Source organism: Salvelinus sp. IW2-2015, unplaced genomic scaffold, assembly GCF_002910315.2.
Source record: "Salvelinus sp. IW2-2015 unplaced genomic scaffold, ASM291031v2 Un_scaffold1447, whole genome shotgun sequence".
Classification (NCBI taxonomy): domain Eukaryota; kingdom Metazoa; phylum Chordata; class Actinopteri; order Salmoniformes; family Salmonidae; genus Salvelinus; species Salvelinus sp. IW2-2015.
The window spans coordinates 183,705-208,920 of NW_019942914.1; the positions used below are offsets into that span (position 1 = coordinate 183,705).

General features: G+C 40.6%; 1 protein-coding gene across 3 annotated transcripts in view; it reads right to left on the reverse strand.

Annotated features, from left to right (window-relative positions):
- The window catches only part of LOC111963747 (uncharacterized), a 51,220-nt gene that overhangs the window by 23,184 nt on the left and 2,820 nt on the right, over positions 1-25,216 (reverse strand). The window contains exon 2 of one of the 3 annotated variants that reach the window (XR_011475679.1): positions 16,298-16,383. The exons of 1 other annotated variant lie outside the window; for it this stretch is intronic. The gene's annotated coding sequence lies outside the window, so the exon portion shown is untranslated. Of the gene's footprint in view, positions 1-16,297; positions 16,384-23,048; positions 23,265-25,216 lie in introns of those variants that run through there. One more of the 3 variants, XR_011475678.1, reaches the window with a different exon arrangement.

Genomic DNA, 25,216 nt, shown 5'->3' on the forward strand with positions numbered 1-25,216 from the left:
TCAAGCCAGCGCATGTCCAGGACCGTCTGAAGTTTGCCAATGACCATCTGGATTATCCAGAGGGGAATGGGAGAAGGTCATGTGTCTGATGAGACAAAAATTGAGTTTTTTGGTCTAAACTCCACTCGCCGTGTTTGGGGAAGAAGAAGGATGAGTACAACCCCAAGAACACCATCCCAACCGTGAAGCATGGAGGTGGAAACATCATTCTTTGGGGATGCTTTTCTGCAAAGGGGACAGGCGACTGCACCGTATTGAGGGGAGGATGGATGGGGCCATGTATCGCGAGATCTTGGCCAACAACCTCCTTCCCTAAGTAAAGCATTGAAGATGGGTCATGGCTGGGTCTTCCAGCATGACAACGACCCGAAACACACAGCCAGGGCAACTAAGGAGTGGCTCCGTAAGAAGCATCTCAAGGTCCCGGAGTGGCCTAGCCAGTCTCCAGACCTGAACCCATAGAAAATCTTTGGAGGGAGCTGAAAGTCCGTATTGCCCAGCGACAGCCCCGAAACCTGAAGGATCTGGAGAAGGTCTGTTGGAGGGGAGTGGGCCAAAATCCCTGCTGCAGTGGTGTACAAACCTGGTCAAGAACTACAGGAAACGTATGATCTCTGTAATTGCAAACAAAGGTTTCTGTACCAAATATTAAGTTCTGCTTTTCTGATGTATAAATACTTATGTCTGCAATAAAATGCTAATTAATTACTTAAAATCATACATGTGATTTTCTGGATTTTGTTTTAGATTCCGTTCTTCACAGTTGAAGTGTACTATGATAAAAAATTACAGACCTCTATATGCTTTGTAAGTAGGAAACCTGCAAAATCGGCAGTGTATCAAATACTTGTTCTCCCCACTGTATATATTGATTGCAATTGTTCCCGAATTAGTGAGCGTTCATGTGTAAGGATTAGCATGTCATTGTTAATTAGGGACTCTGTTGTGAATTCTTAGTCGAACGCCAATTTTCCCTTGTCTAACAGCCCCATGCCGGTTCAGCCCACTAGGGCATATTTTCTCCTATCATTTCATGTAACTATTTTAAGTTTGTTTGTTTGTTTATGCATTTCTGTGAATTAATTAGTAATAAATAAATGATTTAAGACAATTGATGTATGGATGACTCATAGTGAGACTGGTTCGTGCAGATAATCAAACGATTACGACGTTTGGAATGAGACTGACGTAAGGTAGAGTAAATAATCATTAATTAGAAGACCATTGATCAGATATGAAATATCTGAAAGGTTATATTGGGAAATTATAACTTTGTAATCTAATAACTTTCCCTGGTGCCCTCGAATTCATAGTTAATTAGTTCGTTATTACTCAAGTGATCGCGTAATCCCTAAATACAGGAATCTATTATAAAAACTATAAGTCTTCAATTTAAGGATAGCAAAGACACGACAGTGGGCATAGCGGAATTTCTTATAAGCTTCCGGTTTAGAGTCCTGCTCCTTGAAAGCGGTAGCTCTAGCTCAGTGCGGATGCTGCCTGTAATCCATGGCTTCTGGTTGGATATGTACGTACGGTCACTGTGGGGACGACGTCATCGATGCACTTATTTATTGAAGCAATGACTGATGGTGGTTGGTAACTCCTCAATGCCATCGGAGGAATCCCGGAACATATTCCAGTCTGTGCTAGCAAACCACTTTTTTTTTATTGATGTAGTCACTGGTGCTTCCTGCTTTAATTTTTGCTTGTAAGCAGGAGGATAGAATTATTCTACCAGCTAATGTGAGATGTTTAGATTCCATAACATTTGAGGACACAATTGAAAGCCCTATGTATTTAATGTTTTGTTCACTGTACAATATAACCACAAAACTGGCCATCTTTTCCCCCCACTTTCTGGATGCCCTCCCCCTTCTTGCAGGTTCACCTCTCTGCAATGCAACAATAGAAAATGTAAGTAGCTAAATGAATAAAGAGTAAAAAATAAAAGCTCAATTAAATAATTTCACCAATTTAATAATTGGCAAGTTGCTGCAGGGGGTGCTGAGCTGTTGGCCGGGGTAGGGGTAGCCAGGTGGAAAGCATGGCCAGCCATAGAAAAATGCTTGTTGAAATTAGCGATTATTGTAGATTTATCGGTGGTGACAGTGTTTCCTAGCAGCTGGGAGGAGGTGCTCTTATTCTTAATGGACTTTAGTGTCCCCGACTATTAAAACCTTCCCAAAACAGAAACCGTGGATTGATGGCAGCATTTGCGCGAAACTGAAAGCAGAACCACTGCTTTTAATGAGGGCAAGGCGACCGGAAACATGACCGAATACAAACAGTGTAGCTATTTCCTCCGCAAGGCAATCAAACAAGCTAAGCATAAGTATAGAGACAAAGTAGAGTCACAATTCAACGGCTCAGACACGAGTGGTATGTGGCAGGGTCTACAGTCAATCGCAGACTACAAAAAGAAAACCAGCCCAGTCGCGCACCACAATGACCACGATGCTTTGAGGACAATACAGTGCCAGCAACACGGCCCGCTACCAAAACCTGCGGGCTCTCCTTCACCTCAGCCAACGTGAGTAAAGCATTTCAACGTGTGAACCCTCGCAAGGCTGCCAGCCCAGATGGCATCCCTAGCTGCGTCCTCAGAGCATGCGCAGACCAGCTGGCTGGTGTGTTTACGGACATATTCAATCAATCCTTATTCCAGTCTGCTGTTCCCACATGCTTCAAAAGGGCCACCATTGTTCCTGTTCCCAAGAAAGCGAAGGTAACTGAGCTAAATGACTATCGCCCCGTAGCACCCACCTCCATCATCATGAAGTGCTTTGAAAGACTAGTCAAGGACCATATTACCTCCACCCTACCTGACACCCTAGACCCACTCCAATTTGCTTACAGCCCCAATAGGTCCACAGACGACGCAATCGCAACCACACTGCACACTGCCCTATCCCATCTGGACAAGAGGAATACATATGTAAGAATGCTGTTCATCGACTACAGCTCAGCATTTAACACCATAGTACCCTCCAAAACCATCATCAAGCTCGAGACCCTGGGTCTCGACCCCGCCCTGTGCAACTGGGTCATGGACTTCCTGATGGGCCGCCTCCAGGTGGTGAGGGTAGGAAACAACATCTCCACCCCGGTGATCCTCAACACTGGGGCCCCACATGGGTGCGTTCTCAGCCCTCTCCTGTACTCCCTGTTCACCCATTACTGCGTGACCATGCATGCCTCCAACTCAATCATCAAGTTTGCAGACGACACTACAGTGATAGGCTTGATTACCAGCAACGACGAGACGGCCTACAGGGAGGAGGTGAGGGCCCTCGGAGTGTGGTGTCAGGAAAATAACCTCACACTCAACGTCAACAAAACAAAGGAGATGATCGTGGACTTCAGGAAACAGCAGCGGGAGCACCCCCCTATCCACATCGACGGGAGTGGAGAAGTAGTGGAAAAGGTAGAAAGTTAAGTTCCTCGGCGTAAACATCACGGACAAACTGAAATGGTCCACCCACACAGACAGCGTGGTGAAGAAGGTGCAACAGCGCCTTTTCAACCTCAGAAGGCTGAAGAAATTCGGTTTGTCACCAAAAACACACAAACTTTTACAGATGCACAATCGAGAGCATCCTGTCGGGCTGTATCACCGCCTGGTACGGCAACTGCTCCGCCCACAACCGTAAGGCTCTCCAGAGGGTAGTGAGGTCTGCACAACGCATCACCGGGGGCAAACTACCTGCCCTCCAGGACACCTACACCACCCGAATCTCTAGCCACTTTGATAATTAAAAATTAGATGTAATAAATGTATCACTAGTCACTTTAAACAATGCCACTTTATATAATGTTTACATAACCTACATTACTCATCTCATATGTATATACTGCACTCTATACCATCTACTGCATCTTGCCTATGCCGTTCGGCCATCGCTCATTCATATATTTTTATGTACATATTCTTATTCATTCCTTTACACTTGTGTGTATAAGGTAGTTGTTTTGGAATTGTTAGGTTAGATTACTCGTTGGTTATTACTGCATTGTCGGAACTAGAAGCACAAGCATTTCGCTACACTCACATTAACATCTGCTCACCATGTGTATGTGACAAATACATTTGATTTGTTTTGAAACGTTTTGGAATTAGTGCTACAGGATGCAAATTTGTTTGAAAAAGCTAGCCTTAGTTTTCCTAACTGACTGAGTATATTGGTTCCTGACTTCCCTGAAAAGTTGCATATCGCGGGGGCTATTCGATGCTAATGCAGAACGCCTCAAATAGTTACATAGCCTATATGGAAATAACAGACATGAGCCAAGCATGTTTACCTGTAGAATGATATAGGTTATAACACCTATGATTCATTTCATTTTGTCAGTTCTACCACCTCAACATTGCTCATTTTAAAAAGGGTTAAATATGTTGTAGGGAAGTTCAGCTTCAGGCCACAGGGGGGCGCTGTGTCACTGTCAGAAGATATGTGCTTCAGTCAGAAAAACATTCGCTCACCTCTTTGGTCTCAGCTTTTATTTATTTGTATTTATTTAGCTAGCTACAGAAACGAAACCCATCAAGTTCACTTACTGGAAATAACAAATATTCCTAATATCATGACTAATATCAACATCCTTAGCTTGCCCTATCACTAAATTTACTGTTAAATAACTCAGACTGAGATCCAATACTGTCACGATCGTCTTGATGAGAAGGAGTGGACCAAGGCGCAGCGTGTGAAAAAATACATCTCTTTTTATTTGAGACGAGAGTGAAACACCAAACGAACACTTAAGACAAAACTAAACAAAACAACCGTGAAGCTACAAACGTACGTGCACTACAAAAGCTACAAACGTTATACATAGACAATTACCCACAAAACCCCAATGCCTATGACTGCCTTAAATATGGCTCTCAATCAGAGACAATGAACCACAGCTGCCTCTAATTGAGAACCAATCTAGGCAGCCATAGACATACAAACACTTAGACAAGACACTGACCCATTAAACGTACAAAACCCCTAGACAATACAAAAACACATACTTTCCCCATGTCACACCCTGACCTAACTAAAATAATAAAGAAAACAAAGAATACTAAGGCCAGGGCGTGACAAATACCTTTAGGTTACTGAACGCTAACTTATTAACATTAGCCTACCCATATGCTGGTGGGGACTAGTTAGCTACCACCAACCCTGCAGCTAACTCTGCTGCTGCACTGCCTTTTCTGACTGTTCTACCCTCTCCACCTCATTCACTACTCAACCTGCTTGCTTTTTTTTGCCTTTCGGAAGAAATTCTGAATATCCATATTTATTGTGTTATACTGAGGTGTTTTACTGAGTGATGGGATTGACATCTAACCAGTGCTGTAGGGGTGGGGTCAACGGACGAGAGCGGTCCACTGAGTTGTGAAATCTCAGCCAATCACAGCAGACACTGAGTCACGTCAGGGGCTTCTTGCAGTGCTTGCATAGTATAGTAAATTGAATTGTTTATTTTAGTCATTAAAATGTGCATAGCACAACTGATGTGTGGTTATGGAAACTCAGACCAGACTGAAATGTAATAAAATACTAATAACAATACCATCAAAAGGGTCAGGCTGGACCACTAATATCCAGGGCTGAAGCCCCGGAAGTCCAGACCTAATGAACCCACTGGCCACCCCCCCCCCCCCCCCCCCCCTACATACTGGGATGGATTCATGTTTATAGAAAACATGCCTTGCATTGAATGCTGCCTATAAGGGAGTTGAATGTAAATACTGAATGTAATAAATCCTGAATAAACTGTTTGGATTTTTCTGTGTCAGGTGTGAAGTGTCAGAGAAGAGATCAGACAACAAGTCATCAATAGAATCTATTTATTGCAAAGCTACAGAGGATTCTCAGATAATTGACAGGCATTAGGTTTGAAAAGCATTTGGCGACAGCAGCCAGGTAAACAAATCAAAGACTGCTAACAGGGTTATTAAACCATTGTCATTTGTGTGAACTATCCTTTAAGCACATCATTTGGGGAAAATAAAAACAGGCAGCAAAATTGCAGATATTAAGGTATACAATGATGTGTGCTTTTGGTCAGTAATTCATTTGTGGATCATTTAAATAGTAATAGTAATAGTAAATCTAGTCAGGTCATTACGTATATTGGATAGTTTATTTAGTCATTAAAATGTGCATAGCACAACATGATGTGTGGTATGGAACTCAGACCAGACTGAAATGTAAAAAAATACTAATAACAATACCATCAAAGGGTCAGGCTGGACCAACTATATATCCAGGGCTGAAGCCCCGGAAGTCCAGACCTAATGAACCCACTGGCCAACATACTGGGTATGGATTCATGTTTATAGAAAACATGCCTTGTGTGACAGGACATGTAACAGGCATGTTTTCCTACGGGGTCTTTGAATTCCCCTAATTCTCTTTAGAGAATAGTCTTTGCACTGGAATATTTGGTGACATATGTATTGCAAGGTATTGCATACCTCGTTTAGTTTCTTTGTAGTATGCAAGTGTAATTCAGCAGGGGAGAATGTAACAGGGTTGGTTATGTTTCCACTTGCCTCTAAAGAAATGTGTATTTAATGTTCAAGCATTCTTATTGGTTAGTTCAACTCTGATGACAATAAGGTGTGTTGTGATTGGCCCCGCTTGCAGATAGGGGGAGATCGCGCACGTCAGAACTTCCCAGTAGGAAAATGTGATGCAAGGGGTAGGTCACGTTCTGAATACTGTTTTCTATTTTACAATGTGTACAAGTTTGCTGTACGTTACTGATTTATACATGTGTGGGTATATGGTACCTGTTAGGGATTGAGGGGCTTTCTGGGATGTGCTTTGGCATATGATTGCTGTAAATAAGTGTGTTAGCTAGCATACACCGATGTCATGGTCACATAAACCCACTGCTAACACAGTTGTCTTCATGCTACAGATTTTAACCATCGACAGCCATCAATACTGTTAAGCCCTGCACAACTAACGTGCTGTTTCCTATTGAACAACAGGTATTTACACATGTTATATTTTGTATTGTATTTTTGTATTTTGTTCGCCCAGTAGGAAAATGTGATGCAAGGGATTTTGCCATCGACAGCCATCAACACTGTTAAGCCCTGCACAACTAACATGCTGTTTCCCATTTAACAACAGAAATAAATTATGCTCAACTGGGACCACTGGCCGAAGTGATTTATTTTGAGAAAACACAACGCATGGAGAGTACATTATACATCTGTTACACTGGTGCCGTGACCCGTCACATTGAATGCTGCCTATAAGGGAGTTGAATGTAAATACTGAATGTAATAAATCCTGAATAAACTGTTTGCATTTTTCTGTGTTTGGTGTGAAGTGTCAGAGAAGAGATCGGACAAGGCATCAATAGAATCTATTTATTGCAAAGCTACAGAGGATTCTCAGATATTGACATGCATTGGTTTTAAAAAAGCATTTGGTAACAGCAGCCAGGTAAACAAAAACGGCTAACAGGGTTATTAAACCACTATGTCATTTGTGTGAACTATCCCTTTAAGCACATAATTTGTGGAAAATAACACAGCAGTGAAATTGTGGATATTAAAGGTATACAATGATTGTGTGCTTTGTTCAATAATTCATTATGTGGATAATTTAAACAGTTTATGCCCTTGTCTCTTAATATTTGGATACATTTTATACAGTTTTCTGATTTTCTTTTTCCAGCTGAATTCTTGTCCTTTCATCTTTCTCTCGCTGTCTATTGTGTTCTATTAATTTTTGTCTTTCCTTCTCAAGCTCCTGTCTTCGTTTTTCTTCCATCTTTTTTTCTGTTTCCATTCTCGCGTTCTTAGCAAGGAGCTGCCTTGTCACGATCGTCTAGTGAAGAGAGAGTGGACCAAGGCGCAGCGTGTGCAAAATACATACTCTTTTATTTTAGAGAAAAGGAAAAAACACGCAACGAATACTTTAACAAACTGAAACCAAAACAACAAACGATCGTGAAGCTAAAGACGTAAGTGCACACACAGGCTACAAACGTATAACATAGACAATTACCAACATTAACCTAGTGCCTATGGCTGCTTTAAATATGGCTCCCAATCAGAGACAATTAATGACATCTGTCTCTGATTGAGAACCATTCAGGCAACCATAGACACAGCTAGACACCTATACTAAACACAAACCCATCTACTCTATAAAACCCCCTAAACCATACAACCACACTAGACACTACAAAAACACATACATTCCCCATGTCACACCCTGACCTAACTAAAATAATAAAGAAAACAAAGAATACTAAGGCCAGGGTGTGACATGCCTATAATCCTCTTCAGTCTTTCTCTTTTCCATCTCCATGTTCTGTTTGTCCATCTCCGCTTTCTGTTTGTCCATCTCCGCTTTCTGTTTGTCCATCTCCGCTTTCTGCTTGTCCATCTCCATGTTCTGTTTATCAGTTCTGGCTTGATTGCGGTCTCTCTCTGCCTGATCCGCTCGAGCTTTTGATTCATCTCCACCCATTCTCTTGTTGATCGTGTAGGTCTCTGACTTTCTTAGAGATTAGATAGGAAAATAACCAAAAATAGACAGTGAATGCTAGAGAGAATAAAGTAGATGTCACACGTCAAAATGTTGATTTATGACCCTATGTCATGATGACGTGTGCATGCCCATATTTGGGCTTCCGGTCAGGACATCCTGGTGGGGGCGGGGGGTAGGAAGTGACCATGTGTTTGGGCATCCTGTTCCTGTTTCTCACGGTTTATAGTGTGAAAATAGTTTTTTTAGTGTCTTTGAAGTTGTCATGATGTTTGATGTCTAGTGTCCTGTTTGGAACGGAGTGGGGGGAATGAACATTTCAAAGAGTAAGCATTTCAAAGAGTAAGGCCCCCCCTATTTTATTGCCCTCCGGGTTGTTGTCTATGAAACACGAATGTCCTGGGGTATTGGGCTTTGCAGACGCCTTATAAAGCCCCAGAACAATACATGCGTAAGACTGTACATGATAACCCCCGGAATATTAAACAAAAATGACACCTATGCCAATTTTCGGTATGTTATGCGCGTCTTGTCATGAACCCAGTGACCAAAGCATTGAGGAAGTTCTGTGTGAAGCTCCAGAATGTTTTACAGGAGTTTGGGGTACGAGTGAGGGACATATGTCTTACATATTCCAGCCTGAGGATTCTACGGTAAAGATATTCACAGACAGTGGCCCCAAACCCCTTTATCAGGCAAAACCTGGGAGTTTTTCTCCTGCTCTGCGGATGAGAGAATGGCTAAAGATTAGGCTGGCGCTCTGTAAAATTTAACAGGCCCAGAGTGGTACAAATGTGCCCGGATATGCGTTGGAAGAACAGGTCTGCGACCGCAGTGATCTGAAGGCCCTAAGAATCGCTTCAATGGCCTATAGCCCTGACAACAAAGTGACAATTTTAGCCTGTGAACTTTATGATGGTGCTAATGCTACAAAGTCTGTCAATTCTCCTGTATCTTCCCCAGCATGCAAAGATGTAAACTTTTTTATTCCTGTGTTTAGTTTTAAATGGGTGGATTATCCAATTTTCATAACACTTMTGAATAAGCTRRACAGTCTTTTCCAAAATSGTGAACAGTTAAAGCGCTGGCCGYGGCTRTCCTTGAGACATASMCAGGACCTAAAGGCCCGAMGGATTATATACCCCTGGAGTGAAAAYTTACGGAGTTTTGATGGACCGTGCAAGAGAGCCAGGCAGTTTGAAGGGGAATTGGACACGGATAATGGTGGATGGCTMTACCAGGCCCCTGTATCTGTAAGAAAGGCAKAGTAAAAGACMTTMATTATGAACGGMTATAAATTGTATGTACATGATTTTTTGAATGAAATAAAGATGTTTTTAAAAGCAGTATCTAACGACGTCCTGAACTCTCTCGTTTTTCACTCTTACCAATCAATCAAGTTTATTTTATATAGCCCTTCGTACATCAGCTAATATCTCGAAGTGCTGTACAGAAACCCAGCCTAAAACCCCAAACAGCAAGCAATGCAGGTGTAAAAGCAGGGTACCACAGTCTGTCCCTGAGAAAAAGACTTGCGGAAAAAGCCATGTGCGCGCGCGGGTGTGTGTGTGCGTGCGTGCGTGTGTTAGAAATAAGGTCCCTTCGCATTGTGTACATTTCAAGCTTTCAACAACAATAAAACAGCCATCTAAATAATGTTTCTAGGCCTAACACACTGTTGAGTTTCCTATGTAGTTGTCTTTATATGTACAAGCACCGAGCTTCCAGGTGGCTCCAGCCTAGGGTTGTTCGGTGCATGTACACCGGGGAGATTAGAACCCCAAAGAAAGATCCTAAAGGTCATTTCAGATTCAGGTTTAGGGTGTAATAACTTTAGTGAAACCGCATTTCACACTATGTACAGACATAGAGAGCCAACACATAAAGGTATAACAGGGATAAATGGATATTCAATGTACAACAGTGGTCTTCTGTAGCAAGCAATACGTGTTAAATATGGGCCACAGTCAATCATGACAGCCTCTTTAGGAAAGGCCTTTACTTATGACTTAAACAGATTCATTTTCTACACATCTTATTCATTAAGGCTGTGGGATAAATCAGGTGTTTCTAGGTGGGCTTAAACAAATCTACAGTGAAACAAAAGTGTACATTTTACACATATGTTTATTGACTTTTAAAAAGACCACAGTAACATGACATATATAGTGGAGATGCATGCTACACAAATCTGCTAGTGGATATTCAATGTACAACAATAGTCTTCTGTAACAAGCAATACGTGTTAAATATGGGCCACAGTCAATCATGACAGCCTCTTTATGAAAGGCCTTTACTTATGACTTAAACAGATTCCTTTTCTACCCCTCTTATTCATTAATGCTGTGGGCATACCCAGGATTTACATGCCGGACGGATTATCTACCCATGGAGGGAAAATTTACGGAGCTTTGAGGGAGTGTGCAAGCGTCTTAGCGATCGGATAATGGTCAGGGCGAACCAGGACCTATATCTGGAAGAAAGGCATAGTAAAAGACATTAATTATGAACGGCTATAAACTGTATGTACTAAATATTTTGAATTAAATAAATGGTATCTCACCTTTTAAAGATAGGAATAAGTCCTTTCCATCTATTACCAAGCATGCCCCCGGAGAAAAAAACTTGCGGAAAAAGCCATGTGGGCGCGTGTGTGTGCGTGCGTGTGCGGTAGTGGATGTGTGTGTGTTTCAAAACAAAGAAAACGGGGCGGGGTGTGTGTTCATAAATGGCTAAGCGGTTGCGCTCAAGGCTCTCTCTCTCTTTACAATATCCTGGAAAACAGAGGCCTACCCCCCAAACAAAAAAGTGTGTCTGGGTCTTACGGACACTTACGCTTAATTAACAGCCTTTTTTAATTTTAAAACCATTTATTTAATTCAAAATATTTAGATAATATTTATTTTAATATTTATATATTTATATGTATAATATTTCACCTTTTGTCTATTCCATTTGCACAACAGCATGTGAAATTTATTGTCAATCAGTGTTGCTTCCTAAGTGGACAGTTTGATTTCACAGAAGTGTGATTGACTTGGAGTTACATTGTGTTGTTTAAGTATTCCCTTTATTTAAGTGTTCCCTTTATTGTTTTGAGCAGTGTATATATTCAGTACCAGTCAAAAGTTTGGACTAACCTACTAATTCCAGTGTTTCTATTTTCTACATTGTAGAATACTAGTGTGTGTTCTTGTAATGAGAAATATTTGGGCAGAACATCTCCCGCCTTGAAAGTTCGTCTTGGAGAACATAAATCCACTATTAGACGACGATATATCACCTCGCAACACAGTCTCACATTCAATTTGCGCATATATGTACAAAATGTATTTCAGCAGATTTCGTGCGTTTTTGTGCATTTTTGGGTGATTTTTGGGGTGGTTCAATTCGTTTGAAAATACACGAATTTCTGTGCTACTTAATTCGTGCGAAAAGACACTAATTTAACCAGTAGGCGACACAAGCCGTTGCAACAACCATGTAGACGCGATAATTTGTATTTCATTTTTGTTCTTCTTAATGGCTAATTCAACGTCATGAATATACAGAAATGTTGTCTTTGTTTAACCATGTTTTAAAATGTGTCGTTGTATGCCTATATGTACTGTTTTAGACTTGCTGAACAGAATTTTTGAGAAAAGACGCACATTTAAGTCCGACTTAATTCGTGGGAAATATTGTTTTATTAATGCCAATGCTGTTTTCTGTGCTTGATTTCGCTTAATACTTTGGATACTGGTGCACTTGTAATCAGAACGCCTTTTTGTCATGTAGGCAACCATACACGATTTTCTTCATAACCCATTTCATATTTCGTGGAGCCTAAATTACACAATTTTCTTCATAATGCATGTATTACATGTTAATGTAAAATAATGAATTATGTTGGCTTACACTTATGGCCTTTCCAAGGCCTTTCCATACCTTAAGGGAACATTTTGGCACTCGCCATATGGTTAGTGAGAAACGCCACATTGCAAATGTAAGGTCCCTTACTAGACGTCCTGCAACGTTTCTAAAATTCGTGGACGGCGTCGGGCCGTGCGCGGGGGAGAGATCTTTCAGGAAGTCATCAAACTAAATCTCTCGGACGTTCGGTTTCCGTTTTATAAAAATAACAAATTTTGGTCATTTTTCCGCAGTCTCGGAAATTCCCACCAGAGGGAAAATAAATAATATTGCAAATGCACAAGCACTTTGCAAATGCATGTGGCCTTTTCTCCTAAACGGAAAATATTTCGAAGACGTAATGGACAGTTGGCCCCGAACAAGATGGCGTCGAGGCCTCAACGCTTTTTGAGTTATGGCCATTTTTCTGGGATTAAAGGTCAAAAACGTAAAGTAGGGTGCTAATTTGACCGCTTCACGTCAAAGTACATAAGCATACGGTGTCAGGAAAAAAAGAACCAGCCATTTATCTATCGTAATTTAAGAGAAATCGTACATTGACAAATTGGTCATGTTCACAAAAAGGAGTTAAAAAAAAAATAATTACAGATCCAGTTGCAGTGTGTTCAGACGAACATTTTTTAAGTGGGTCTCGAAGCTCTGCCAGAATTCTGTGATTTTATGTGATTTTATGAAATAACACACACTCATTTAACCCTCTGTAAATAAGTAAGTTCTTAACATATAGACTTAAAACTCAATATTATATAAGAGCCTACCCCAAGGAGGATATGTGTTCACTTTCAGCTTCCTATGTCAACCGGAAGTACCTTCAAATGGTGCCATAGGGTCAGTTTCGAAGGGTTAAAAAGGTCAGATCTGCCTCCGGGTGGCGCAGTGGTCTAGGGCACTGCATCGCAGTGCTAGCTGCGCCACCAGAGTCTCTGGGTTTGCGCCCAGCTCTGCCGCAGCCGGCCGCGACCGGGAGGTCCGTTGGCCTAGCATCGTCCGGGTTAGGGAGGGTTTGGCCGGTAGGGATATCCTTGTCTCATCGCGCTCCAGCGACTCCTGTGGCGGGCCGGTCGCGTCTATGGTTGTTGCAACGGCTTGTGTGTCGCCTACTGGTTAAATTCGTGTCTTTTCGCACGAATTAAGTAGCACAGAAATTTGTGTATTTTCAAACGAATTGAACCACCCCAAAAATGCACAAAAACGCACGAAATCTGCTGAAATACATTTTGTACATATATGCGCGAATTGAATGTGAGGCTGGGCTGAAATAGAAGATCATAATTTATGCAACTACAAACCACGGTAACATCATGGGGCGTTTCTAGGATTTGAAGACGTTGTGACATTGGTGCTTAGCCCAAAGCTAATAGAAGGGGTCCGTGGGCCTTCTCCCCTGCCAATTTTCTTTGAATTTCAACAGCTAAATGTATGAATTTATTTCAGTTAACTTGCACCTTCCCCCCTGCCACAGCAGACACTGCCAGTACTCAATTACAGTAGCTATTGTGGGTCTCTATTCTGGAAAACTTTACTTTTACTTTAGTTCATTTAGCAAATGTCTTACTTTTTAAAACTGCATTGTTGGTTAAGGGCTCGTAAGTAAGCATTTCACAGTAAGGTCTATGTAACGGATGTGAAATGGCTAGCTAGTTAGCGAGTACGCGCTAATAGCGTTTCAATCAGTTACGTCACTTGCTCTGAAACCTAGAAGTAGTGGTTCCCCTTGCTCTGCAAGGGCCGCGGCTTTTGTGGAGCGATGGGTAACGACGCTTCGTGGGTGTCAGTTGTTGATGTGTGCAGAGGGTCCCTGGTTCGCGCCCGTGTCGGGGCGAGGGGACGGACGTAAAGTTAAACTGTTACATCTACACCTGTTGCATTCAGCTTATGTGAGAAATACAATTTGATATGGATCTTTGATCTACACTGTACTGCCAAAAAACCCTCAACAACTTCAAACAGACTGATTTGTCCATTGAGCCAAACTGATTAAAGAATCCCACAGTATCCAAACACACACGGTGCAGTAATTAGAATCCTTACAGCAGCTTTAGGTAATAGTCTGTGTGCTCACCCCTCCTCTGCCTATCTCCATCACTTTCTGTGTCGTCTGTTACCGTCTCTTGTCTACCCTCCGCTCTAATCCTGTCCTGGTTGTAAAAAGGGAAAAGTAAACGATTGTTTTAATAGTAATTTCACTGGCTTTTTCACCTGCAAATTTTTTGTAAACCATGTTTTACTTTTTTACTCTCTCTCCATCTACTCTGTCACTTCCTCTGTGTCTTGTCTGCTGCCGGCTGTGACGTGTCAGAGAAGAGATCGGACAACAAGGCATCAATAGAATCAATTTATTGCAAAGCTACAGAGGATTATCAGATATTGATATGCATTGGTTTTGAAAAAGCATTTGGTAGCAGCCAGGTAAACAAAACCAAAGACTGCAAACAGGGTTATTAAACCACTATGTCATTTGTGTGAACTATCCCTTTAAACACAGAATGAGGAGAATAAAACAGGCAGTGAAATTGTGGATATTAAAAAGTTTACAATGATTGTGTACTTTCTCCAATAAAACATTTTGTGGATAAATTAAACAGTTTATGCCCGTCTCTTAATATTTTATACAGTTCTGATCTCCTTTTGCATTTCCTTTTTCCAGCTGAATTCTTGTCTTTTCATCTTTCTCTCGCTGTCTATCGTATTCTATTAATTTTAGTTTTTCCTTCTCGAGCTCCTGTATTCGTTTTTCTTCCATCTTTTGTTCTGTTTCAATTCTCACGTTCTTAGCAAGGAGCTGCCTGTAATCCTCCTCAGATTTCATTCTTGCATTCTCCGCTTTCATTTTCGCATCCTCCGCTTTCATTTTCGCATCCTCCGCTTTCATTTTCGCATCCTCCGCTTTCATTTTCGCATCCTCCGCTTTCATTTTCTCCGTTTTGGTTTGATTGAGGTTTCTCTCTGCCTCATCTGCTCGATCTTTTGATGCATCTCCACCCATTCTCTTGTTGATCTTGTAGGTCTCTGACTCTCTGAGATTAGATATGAAAATAACCAAAAACAGACAGTAAATGCGTTTGCTCTCAAAGCAGCAATTTTGTACTGTATATTTGTACTGTTTCCTGAAGAAAATGTGTTCCTGCTTCAACTACATTTTGTTTTGATAAACGTGGGTTCTTAGGCTCAGTAGAAGCTATTAAGGTATTTTTGATCCACCAGCATGACTAAACAACGCTAACTTTATGTTTCCTTAATACCGCGAGACAATATAACTAGAAACACTGAACATACACATTTGTAAATCATTTGTTCTTAATTGACTTGCCTAGTTAAATAAAAGTTTAAAATACAACATATTGATTGTGAAAATCTATTTTCTCATCTGTCTGTTCAAGTGAAATGGTGCTGGCATTACTTTATCTCATAGGTCCTAGAAGTCTGAGGGCATACAACGTTAAAACATTTACGTGTAAAGTAGTAGTTATGCTGTTTTCCTCTGAATCTCTTTCCATGTTGGTGAAGGTGTAAATACACAGCCCAGCCTCACATTCAATTCGCGCATATATGTACAAAATGTATTTCAGCAGATTTCGTGCGTTTTTGGGGTGTTTTGGGGTGGTTCAATTCGTTTGAAAATACACGAATTTCTGTGTTACTTAATTTGTGCGAAAATACACGAATTTCTGTGCTACTTAATTCGTGCAAAAAGACACGAATTTAACCAGTAGGCGACACAAGCCGTTGCAACAACCATAGACGCGATCGCCTGTATTTATTTATTTTACGTTATGAATATATAGATATTTTGTCTTTTTTTTAACCATATAACCATAAGAGGTTATATATATATATTGTCTTTCATCTCCATGTTCTGTTTATCATTTCTGGCTTGATTGCGGTCTCTCTTGCCTGATCCGCTCGAGCTTTTGATTCATCTCCACCCATTCTCTTGTTGATCGTGTAGGTCTCTGACTTTCTTAGAGATTAGATAGGAAAATAACCAAAAATAGACAGTGAATGCTAGAGAGAATAAAGTAGATGTCACACGTCAAAATGTTGATTTATGACCCTATGTCATGATGACGTGTGCATGCCCATATTTGGGCTTCCGGTCAGGACATCCTGTTGGGGCGGGGGGGTAGGAAGTGACCATGTGTTTGGGCATCCTGTTCCTGTTTCTCACGGTTTATAGTGTGAAAATAGTTTTTTTAGTGTCTTTGAAGTTGTCATGATGTTTGATGTCTAGTGTCCTGTTTGGAACGGAGTGGGGGAATGAACATTTCAAAAGATAGCATTTCAAAGAGTAAGGCCCCCCCTATTTTATTGCCCTCCGGGTTGTTGTCTATGAAACACGAATGTCCTGGGGTATTGGGCTTTGCAGACGCCTTATAAAGCCCCAGAACAATACATGCGTAAGACTGTACATGATAACCCCCGGAATATTAAACAAAAATGACACCTATGCCAATTTTCGGTATGTTATGCGCGTCTTGTCATGAACCCAGTGACCAAAGCATTGAGGAAGTTCTGTGTGAAGCTCCAGAATGTTTTACAGGAGTTTGGGGTACGAGTGAGGGACATATGTCTTACATATTCCAGCCTGAGGATTCTACGGTAAAGATATTCACAGACAGTGGCCCCAAACCCCTTTATCAGGCAAAACCTGGGAGTTTTTCTCCTGCTCTGCGGATGAGAGAATGGCTAAAGATTAGGCTGGCGCTCTGTAAAATTTAACAGGCCCAGAGTGGTACAAATGTGCCCGATATGCGTTGGAAGAACAGGTCTGCGACCGCAGTGATCTGAAGGCCCTAAGAATCGCTTCAATGGCCTATAGCCCTGACAACAAAGTGACAATTTTAGCCTGTGAACTTTATGATGGTGCTAATGCTACAAAGTCTGTCAATTCTCCTGTATCTTCCCCAGCATGCAAAGATGTAAACTTTTTTATTCCTGTGTTTAGTTTTAAATGGGTGGATTATCCAATTTTCATAACACTTATGAATAAGCTGGACAGTCTTTTCCAAAAATCGTGAACAGTTAAAGCGCTGGCCGTGGCTGTCCTTGAAGACATACACAGGACCTAAAGGCCCGAAGGATTATATACCCCTGGAGTGAAAATTTACGGAGTTTTGATGGACCGCGGCAAGAGAGCCAGGCAGTTTGAAGGGGAATTGGACACGGATAATGGTGGATGGCTATACCAGGCCCCTGTATCTGTAAGAAAGGCATAGTAAAAGACCTTAATTATGAACGGATATAAATTGTATGTACATGATTTTTTGAATGAAATAAAAGTGTTTTTAAAAGCAGTATCTAACGACGTCCTGAACTCTCTCGTTTTTCACTCTTACAATCAATCAAGTTTATTTTATATAGCCCTTCGTACATCAGCTAATATCTCGAAGTGCTGTACAGAAACCCAGCCTAAAACCCCAAACAGCAAGCAATGCAGGTGTAAAAGCAGGGTACCACAGTCTGTCCCTGAGAAAAAGACTTGCGGAAAAAGCCATGTGCGCGCGCGGGTGTGTGTGTGCGTGCGTGCGTGTGTTAGAAATAAGGTCCCTTCGCATTGTGTACATTTCAAGCTTTCAACAACAATAAAACAAGCCATCTAAATAATGTTTCTAGGCCTAACACATGTTGAGTTTCCTATGTAGTTGTCTTTATATGTACAAGCACCGAGCTTCCAGGTGGCTCCAGCCTAGGGTTGTTCGGTGCATGTACACCGGGGAGATTAGAACCCCAAAGAAGATCCTAAAGGTCATTTCAGATTCAGGTTTAGGGTGTAATAACTTTAGTGAAACCGCATTTCACACTATGTACAGACATAGAGAGCCAACACATAAAGGTATAACAGGGATAAATGGATATTCAATGTACAACAGTGGTCTTCTGTAGCAAGCAATACGTGTTAAATATGGGCCACAGTCAATCATGACAGCTCTTTAGGAAAGGCCTTTACTTATGACTTAAACAGATTCATTTTCTACACATCTTATTCATTAAGGCTGTGGGATAAATCAGGTGTTTCTAGGTGGGCTTAAACAAATCTACAGTGAAACAAAAGTGTACATTTTACACATATGTTTATTGACTTTTAAAAAGACCACAGTAACATGACATATATAGTGGAGATGCATGCTACACAAATCTGCTAGTGGATATTCAATGTACAACAATAGTCTTCTGTAACAAGCAATACGTGTTAAATATGGGCCACAGTCAATCATGACAGCCTCTTTATGAAGGCCTTTACTTATGACTTAAACAGATTCCTTTTCTACCCCTCTTATTCATTAATGCTGTGGGCATACCCAGGATTTACATGCCGGACGGATTATCTACCCATGGAGGGAAAATTTACGGAGCTTTGAGGGAGTGTGCAAGCGTCTTAGCGATCGGATAATGGTCAGGGCGAACCAGGACCTATATCTGGAAGAAAGGCATAGTAAAAGACATTAATTATGAACGGCTATAAACTGTATGTACTAAATATTTTGAATTAAATAAATGGTATCTCACCTTTTAAAGATAGGAATAAGTCCTTTCCATCTATTACCAAGCATGCCCCCGAGAAAAAAACTTGCGGAAAAAGCCATGTGGGCGCGTGTGTGTGCGTGCGTGTGCGGTAGTGGATGTGTGTGTGTTTCAAAACAAAGAAAAGGGGCGGGTGTGTGTTCATAAATGGCTAAGCGGTTGCGCTCAAGGCTCTCTCTCTCTTTACAATATCCTGGAAAACAGAGGCCTACCCCCCAAACAAAAAAGTGTGTCGGGTCTTACGGACACTTACGCTTAATTAACAGCCTTTTTTAATTTTAAAACCATTTATTTAATTCAAAATATTTAGATAATATTTATTTTAATATTTAATATTTTATATGTATAATATTTCACCTTTTGTCTATTCCATTTGCACAACAGCATGTGAAATTTATTGTCAATCAGTGTTGCTTCCTAAGTGGACAGTTTGATTTCACAGAAGTGTGATTGACTTGGAGTTACATTGTGTTGTTTAAGTATTCCCTTTATTTAAGTGTTCCCTTTATTGTTTTGAGCAGTGTATATATTCAGTACCAGTCAAAAGTTTGGACTAACCTACTAATTCCAGTGTTTCTATTTTCTACATTGTAGAATACTAGTGTGTGTTCTTGTAATGAGAAATATTTGGGCAGAACATCTCCCGCCTTGAAAGTTCGTCTTGGAGAACAATAATCCACTATTAGACGACGATATATCACCTCGCAACACAGTCTCACATTCAATTTGCGCATATATGTACAAAATGTATTTCAGCAGATTTCGTGCGTTTTTGTGCATTTTTGGGTGTTTTTGGGGTGGTTCAATTCGTTTGAAAATACACGAATTTCTGTGCTACTTAATTCGTGCGAAAAGACACTAATTTAACCAGTAGGCGACACAAGCCGTTGCAACAACCATGTAGACGCGATAATTTGTATTTCATTTTTGTTCTTCTTAATGGCTAATTCAACGTCATGAATATACAGAAATGTTGTCTTTGTTTAACCATGTTTAAAATGTGTCGTTGTATGCCTATATGTACTGTTTTAGACTTGCTGAACAGAATTTTTGAGAAAAGACGCACATTTAAGTCCGACTTAATTCGTGGAAATATTGTTTTATTAATGCCAATGCTGTTTTCTGTGCTTGATTTCGCTTAATACTTTGGATACTGGTGCACTTGTAATCAGAACGCCTTTTTGTCATGTAGGCAACCATACACGATTTTCTTCATAACCCATTTCATATTTCGTGGAGCCTAAATTACACAATTTTCTTCATAATGCATGTATTACATGTTAATGTAAATAATGAATTATGTTGGCTTACACTTATGGCCTTTCCAAGGCCTTTCCATACCTTAAGGGAACATTTTGGCACTCGCCATATGGTTAGTGAGAAACGCCACATTGCAAATGTAAGGTCCCTTACTAGACGTCTGCAACGTTTCTAAAATTCGTGGACGGCGTCGGGCCGTGCGCGGGGGAGAGATCTTTCAGGAAGTCATCAAACTAAATCTCTCGGACGTTCGGTTTCCGTTTTATAAAAATAACAAATTTTGGTCATTTTTCCGCAGTCTCGGAAATTCCCACCAGAGGGAAAATAATAAATATTGCAAATGCACAAGCACTTTGCAAATGCATGTGGCCTTTTCTCCTAAACGGAAAATATTTCGAAGACGTAATGGACAGTTGGCCCCGAACAAGATGGCGTCGAGGCCTCAACGCTTTTTGAGTTATGGCCATTTTTCTGGGATTAAAGGTAAAAACGCAAAGTAGGGTGCTAATTTGACCGCTTCACGTCAAAGTACATAAGCATACGGTGTCAGGAAAAAAAAGAACCAGCCATTTATCTATCGTAATTTAAGAGAAATCGTACATTGACAAATTGTCATGTTCACAAAAAGGAGTTAAAAAAAAATAATTACAGATCCAGTTGCAGTGTGTTCAGACGAACATTTTTTAAGTGGGTCTCGAAGCTCTGCCAGAATTCTGTGATTTTATGTGATTTTATGAAATAACACACACTATTTAACCCTCTGTAAATAAGTAAGTTCTTAACATATAGACTTAAAACTCAATATAATATAAGAGCCTACCCCAAGGAGGATATGTGTTCACTTTCAGCTTCCTATGTCAACCGGAAGTACCTTCAAATGGTGCCATAGGGTCAGTTTCGAAGGGTTAAAAAGGTCAGATCTGCCTCCCGGGTGGCGCAGTGGTCTAGGGCACTGCATCGCAGTGCTAGCTGCGCACCAGAGTCTCTGGGTTTGCGCCCAGGCTCTGCCGCAGCCGGCCGCGACCGGGAGGTCCGTTGGCCTAGCTCGTCGGGTTAGGGAGGGTTTGGCCGGTAGGGATATCCTTGTCTCATCGCGCTCCAGCGACTCCTGTGGCGGGCCGGTCGCGTCTATGGTTGTTGCAACGGCTTGTGTGTCGCCTACTGGTTAAATTGTGTCTTTTCGCACGAATTAAGTAGCACAGAAATTTGTGTATTTTCAAACGAATTGAACACCCCAAAATGCACAAAAACGCACGAAATCTGCTGAAATACATTTTGTACATATATGCGCGAATTGAATGTGAGGCTGGGCTGAAATAGAAGATCATAATTTATGCAATACAACCACGGTAACATCATGGGGCGTTTCTAGGATTTGAAGACGTTGTGACATTGGTGCTTAGCCCAAAGCTAATAGAAGGGGTCCGTGGGCCTTCTCCCTGCCAATTTTCTTTGAATTTCAACAGCTAAATGTATGAATTTATTTCAGTTAACTTGCACCTTCCCCCTGCACAGCAGACACTGCCAGTACTCAATTACAGTAGCTATTGTGGGTCTCTATTCTGGAAAACTTTTACTTTTACTTTAGTTCATTTAGCAAATGTCTTACTTTTTAAAACTGCATTGTTGGTTAAGGGCTCGTAAGTAAGCATTTCACAGTAAGGTCTATGTAACGGATGTGAAATGGCTAGCTAGTTAGCGAGTACGCGCTAATAGCGTTTCAATCAGTTACGTCACTTGCTCTGAAACCTAGAAGTAGTGGTTCCCCTTGCTCTGCAAGGGCCGCGGCTTTTGTGGAGCGATGGGTAACGACGCTTCGTGGGTGTCAGTTGTTGATGTGTGCAGAGGGTCCCTGGTTCGCGCCGTGTCGGGGCGAGGGGACGGACGTAAAGTAAAACTGTTACATCTACACCTGTTGCATTCAGCTTATGTGAGAAATACAATTTGATATGGATCTTTGATCTACACTGTACTGCCAAAAACCCTCAACAACTTCAAACAGACTGATTTGTCCATTGAGCCAAACTGATTAAAGAATCCCACAGTATCCAAACACACACGGTGCAGTAATTAGAATCCTTACAGCAGCTTTAGGTAATAGTCTGTGTGCTCACCCCTCCTCTGCCTATCTCCATCACTTTCTGTGTCGTCTGTTACCGTCTCTTGTCTACCCCCGCTCTAATCTGTCCTGGTTGTAAAAAGGGAAAAGTAAACGATTGTTTTAATAGTAATTTCACTGGCTTTTTCACCTGCAAATTTTTTGTAAACCATGTTTACTTTTTTACTCTCTCTCCATCTACTCTGTCACTTCCTCTGTGTCTTGTCTGCTGCCGGCTGTGACGTGTCAGAGAAGAGATCGGACAACAAGGCATCAATAGAATCAATTTATTGCAAAGCTACAGAGGATTATCAGATATTGATATGCATTGGTTTTGAAAAAGCATTTGGTAGCAGCCAGGTAAACAAAACCAAAGACTGCAAACAGGGTTATTAAACCACTATGTCATTTGTGTGAACTATCCCTTTAAACACAGAATGAGGAGAATAAAACAGGCAGTGAAATTGTGGAATTAAAAGTTTACAATGATTGTGTACTTTCTCCATAAAAACATTTTGTGGATAAATTAAACAGTTTATGCCGTCTCTTAATATTTTATACAGTTCTGATCTCCTTTTGCATTTCCTTTTTCCAGCTGAATTCTTGTCTTTTCATCTTTCTCTCGCTGTCTATCGTATTCTATTAATTTTAGTTTTTCCTTCTCGAGCTCCTGTATTCGTTTTTCTTCCATCTTTTGTTCTGTTTCAATTCTCAGTTCTTAGCAAGGAGCTGCCTGTAATCTCCTCAGATTTCATTCTTGCATTCTCCGCTTTCATTTTCGCATCCTCCGCTTTCATTTTCGCATCCTCCGCTTTCATTTTCGATCCTCCGCTTTCATTTTCGCATCCTCCGCTTTCATTTTCTCCGTTTTGGTTTGATTGAGGTTTCTCTCTGCCTCATCTGCTCGATCTTTTGATGCATCTCCACCCATTCTCTTGTTGATCTTGTAGGTCTCTGACTCTCTGAGATTAGATATGAAAATAACCAAAAACAGACAGTAAATGCGTTTGCTCTCAAAGCAGCATTTTTGTACTGTATATTTGTACTGTTTCCTGAAGAAAATGTGTTCCTGCTCAACTACATTTTGTTTTGATAAACGTGGGTTCTTAGGCTCAGTAGAAGCTATTAAGGTATTTTTGATCCACCAGCATGACTAAACAACGCTAACTTTATGTTTCCTTAATACCGCGAGACAATATAACTAGAAACACTGAACATACACATTTGTAAATCATTTGTTCTTAATTGACTTGCCTAGTTAAATAAAAGTTTAAAATACAACATATTGATTGTGAAAATCTATTTTCTCATCTGTCTGTTCAAGTGAAATGGTGCTGGCATTACTTTATCTCATAGGTCCTAGAAGTCTGAGGGCATACAACGTTAAAACATTTACGTGTAAAGTAGTAGTTATGCTGTTTTCCTCTGAATCTCTTTCAATGTTGGTGAAGGTGTAAATACACAGCCCAGCCTCACATTCAATTGCGCATATATGTACAAAATGTATTTCAGCAGATTTCGTGCGTTTTTGGGGTGTTTTGGGGTGGTTCAATTCGTTTGAAAATACACGAATTTCTGTGTTACTTAATTTGTGCGAAAATACACGAATTTCTGTGCTACTTAATTCGTGCAAAAAGACACGAATTTAACCAGTAGGCGACACAAGCCGTTGCAACAACCATAGACGGATCGCCTGTATTTATTTATTTTACGTTATGAATATATAGATATTTTGTCTTTTTTTTAACCATATAACCATAAGAGGTTATTATATTATATTGTCTTTATTTAATCTATTAAAACATTGTGGTTTTATGCCTATATGTATGTTTTCGATTTTTCTGAACAGACTTTTCAGTATAGAATGAATGTAAGCAATGCATGATGGTTAATGGTGTTTTATTCGGTTGTAGTTCCATGTATTTCTTAAAAAATAAACGTGTAAACCATTTTTATTGAACAGAATGTAACTGAAAATACAATGGCAGCCTTGCCATTGTCCATCAATAACAAAACTTTTTTTTTTCGTATAACATTTGGGGAAACGTATGCAGTCATTGTAGTCTTACATTTTGTTGGCCAACCAAAATTACCAAAACGTTAACCCGTAATAAGGCTAGGGTGGCTGAGTGTAAATACATGGCTCTGAGTGTAAGCACCTTTTCACTAGAAACGTTCTTGTGTTCAAATTACCGTCAGTGCGAAATAGCTAGAAAGCTTTCGTATTTCCACTTGGCTACACCTACGGTTACGATAACGATAAATCAACTGCAATACCTGCGTCGACCTGTGTCGAGCAGCAAAACACCAGGAAAGCTTCTAGACCCATGCCTGGCGCAAGAGACACAGGTAACCTGCCCTCATCCTGGTGTTTTGCTGCTCGACACAGGTGCGAACGAGCAGTATTGCAGTTTGATTTACTCGTTATCGTAACCGTAGGTGTACAAAGTGGAAATACGAAAGCTTCTCTAGCTATTATCGCACTGACGGTAATTTGAACACAAGAGAACGTTTTCTAGTTGAAAAGGTGCTTACACTCCAGAAGCCTGTATTTACACTCAGCCACCCTAGCCTTATTACGGGTTTAACGTTTTGGTTAAATTTTGGTTGGCCAACAAAATGTAAGAACTACAATGGACTGCATACGTTTCCCCCAATGTCTATACGAAAAAAAAGTTTTGTATTTGTGGAACAATGGCAAAGGCCCTGCCATTGTATTTTCAGTTACATTCTGTTCAATTAAAAATGGTTTACACGTTTATTTTTTAAGAAATACATGGAACTCAACCGAAATAAAACACCATTAACCATCATGGCATTGCTACATTCATTCTATACTGAAAAGTTCTGTTCAGAAAAATGAAAACAGTACAATTATAGGCATAAAAACCACAATTTTTAATAGGGATTAAAT